Below are 3,717 nucleotides of genomic sequence, written 5' to 3'. Positions count from 1 at the left end.
TTTTTTCAAAATCCAATTCTCTTGAACTACGTCTTGACCTGATCCTCTATGAAAGAGGTATGTAGGCAGCCTTTCAAAAGCCCAGTCCCAATCACCCAAATAACCTTGGAGAACAAATTCAAAACAATGTGGCAAAATTGTTTAGGTGCATGTTAGGCTAAGCTCTTTTTTTTTGCATCAAGCGTGCTTAAACTTGGGGCATTGGCCTATTTATATTGTGTGCAAATATGTTCTTTTCGCATGAAAGCATGTTTTCATTTGAGGCACCAATCCATTTTTTTGGCAAGCATGTCCACACTAGGGGCATTGGCCAAAAATGTTTTCTTGATAATTGGTTTCTAACAAGCTAGAGAAAGAAAGCTATTTTGCAGGAACCAATGATCATGGACCATGATCTTCTTTCATGTTCCCTAATGGTCGTTGTCACGCCCCAAACCCGATACTCGAATTTGTGATCATGACCGGCATGCTAATATCAAGTTTAAACCTGATATTAACAAGAACCAACTTAACTTTTACAAAACTTTTCCAAAAGCTTCTTATTTTCTTTTCAGAATAATTTTCCTGTTTCTTTACTTCTTGATATCACTTTTCACTTAATAGTTTGAGCATCTACACTGTACTCAAAATATAACATAATCCACCAATCATTTAATTTCCACACTTTCACATAATACATCTCTTAATACTTTAAGGTACACAACTTTCTTTAGATCCTAAAATACACAATACTACAAAGCTAAACATAAAATTGCTAATTTAGGATCTATATATATAAAACTAAATCCAGCTCCTTCCAAACTCGACTAAGGCTCCCTTTACTCCAAAATAAAACCTGCTAACTGAAAGAGTGGAAGGGGTGAGCTACACAGCTTAGTAAAGGTAAGATATATGAGAATTCAATAAGGATGCATGTAAATCAAATCATTTCATTCTATGGATATTTGAATAGGAGAAAATCTTTTCATGCATAGTATTTTATACTATCCACAATAATAACTTATACGCTCTTCATAGAAAATAATTGTTCTCCTTTTTCTTATCAGGTCAATATTACTGAAACCTTTCAGATTAAACTTCTTTCATTTCCTACAAAGTCGCCATATATATATTCTCATTACAAAATAATTATTTTAACTTAAATCAGATAATCGGCAACTTTGTATTAAAATAGAAACGTCTTGACTAATAAGAAAACTTTTCTTTATAAACTTCTTCTCATAAGATACTATAACTTTCATGATCATAAAATTTAACATTTCATAAAAACAGACATCTGATAACTTTTAAACATAAACTTGTGCTCTCATCAGAAACTTTATCTTTACAGCACAACAGAATTTCAGAAACTTTTATCTTTAATGAACAGCTTTTCTTTTCATCATAAACTTCTTTTCATGAGAGCTTTTAACTTTTCATAATGCATTTAAACAAAATCATTCTCTCATGATTAATAACATAATATAGTTGTTCATAAATAACTTGTTGGTTAGTCCATATCTGATAAGTCTGTACAGAGAAGGCCTCATCACATTTGGGTGCCCCCGTGTGTATGATATTGTCCCCTTTGGAAGGCCTGATGGCATATCCCCTCCAGGTTTTGTTCCTCCCCGTCGTCCATACACATTGGGGAGAAGGCCTTATTCATATTAGAGTTATGGGCAACCCCATTTCCTCTACTTTAAATGGCCAAACAGATAACATTTTTCCATGGAAAGCCAGTAATTAACCCCTAATAGCCGAGTTCAGATCACCAGAGGACATAACCCGAAAATACTTCATACTTTACACCATACTGAAATTTTGCATAACATTTCATAATAATAGCATTTCCATTCTTTTCTTTAAACATCATGTTCGTGGAATCAATAATAGCATCAATATGCTTAAATCATATACATAAGTTTTTCGAAAGCTCACGAACATATCTTTGTCAGAATAATGATTACATGCCATATCTCTAATCAAAAACATTTTAATGCATAATATATTTTAAAATAACCTTATGACTTACCAAATGCCCATATAACTTATCTCTTACCTGAAAGCAGAGGAACCGAGAGCCTACAGTCGAAGGAGCTTAGACTTGGATACTGGTAACACCTAAACCATAAATCGAAGCTTATTACTATCCATAATTTCCTTGTCATAGACTCACACATTCATCTCAAAGCCTATTTCTTAGAATCAAGGAAATCCTAATCCCACCTCAACGAGGTTCCCACAAACAAAAATACATTCATCAACAACAAGTACAAAATCCTAGAGAAACCAACATTCTTATATTAATCCCATATCTCTAGAAGAGCTAACTTTATTTCAAAAGGTGCTTTGAGGTTAGGGCAATAATGCATGCCTAAATATAAAATCTTTTAAGCATGGTCATGTAACTATATTCATTCATATGGTAACATACAACACGTCGGGCAAAACAGCTTCATACATACAACCGTCTCATGGTTTAGAACCCCTTCCTTTGAGTACTATACCCCAAAACAAGTTACACAAGATTAATCTATGATCGAGACATACCAAAAGATAAGCATATTAAATTATAGCTCAAAACATTCATCCTAACTTGAGAATTAAATCCACAAAGTCGGGTGTAGCATATGTTGTTCACTGCTCATTCCAGCAGCATATGCTCCATTTGTAAAATACAAATGGGCTGTCCAAACACCTCCAATTGTCATGAAATTTTACATAACTACTCCCCTGTGTGCCCAGTATAAACCATAAAAATTTCGGGGTCAAATCATAAACCCATGATTTATTAAAAATCATACAAGACAACATACTCAAATCTGTCCTGACAGAATTTCATGCAACTTATAAATTAAACCATTATTTTTATATTAATCCACATTCTGTGAGACCAATTCAATAACAACCATAAGTGTCTTAGGTTTCATAGGAATTATCCCTAGCATCCAAATTCACTATATACAATTTAATACATAATTTAACATGCATGAACACAGAATCTGTCACAGTGACAGCTTCAGTACATATTCTTACAAAATCATCAACAAATAGCAATAGGCCTTAATTTCATTTGGGTATTTTTATACCTATAATTAACATACTAAATTATGTTATTAAACATTCAATAAACCATAATATGATCAAATCTTCAAATCACTAAAACAGAATCATAATTCAGCCCATAAAATCAGGATAGAGGTTAAGGAAGTAGAAATAAACAAATAAAGTTTTGATTACTTACCCCCAAAAATTTGAAGCTGAAATTTTAGTGTTAACCCTTTAATTTCTTCTTTAGAGAGGGATATTTTGTGTTGGTGAGAAAGGGAGGGCTGCCATGTAGAAGCAAAGGAAGAAGAGAGAAAGAAGAACAAAGAAAGAAGAAAAGGAGTAGAGAAAGAGGGGCTGGAATTCTGATCTGATGCAGCCAAGAAAATAAGAAAAGTGTGAAGACTTTTGGGGCAGCAAAATCAGATAAGAGAAGTTGAAAATTGGAGTGGATACGTGTATGGCTAGGGAAAGAAAAATCCCACCCACTTTTCAACTTTCTTGCATTCACACTTATATAAATATATATATATATATATATATATATTCTTTGCATTCACACTTATTTTTTTCTTTGCATTCACACTCATTTACAAAGAATAATATCACTTTACACACACACATATATATATCCTTACCTTTATAAAGCTATATCCATCACATTAAAAGAGCATATATGTTCTATAA

General features: G+C 32.8%; 1 long non-coding RNA gene across 2 annotated transcripts; it reads right to left on the bottom strand.

The window, feature by feature from the left end:
- Positions 1-631: 631 nt before the first annotated feature.
- On the bottom strand, positions 632-3,508 carry LOC126692432 (uncharacterized). Of its 2 annotated transcripts, XR_007645024.1 has the most exons (3): positions 3,227-3,494; positions 2,042-2,103; positions 632-842 (listed from the first exon to the last, which is right to left on the bottom strand). It is a non-coding gene; the product is annotated as an uncharacterized LOC126692432 (long non-coding RNA). The 2 variants fall into 2 exon arrangements; XR_007645023.1 differs by having other exon boundaries at positions 632-2,103; positions 3,227-3,508.
- Positions 3,509-3,717: the final 209 nt, after the last annotated feature.

Source organism: Quercus robur, chromosome 7, assembly GCF_932294415.1.
Source record: "Quercus robur chromosome 7, dhQueRobu3.1, whole genome shotgun sequence".
NCBI classification, from domain to species: Eukaryota; Viridiplantae; Streptophyta; class Magnoliopsida; order Fagales; family Fagaceae; genus Quercus; species Quercus robur.
The sequence above is the reverse complement of the archived record's forward strand: the minus strand, read 5'-3'. Positions and strand labels throughout refer to the sequence as shown.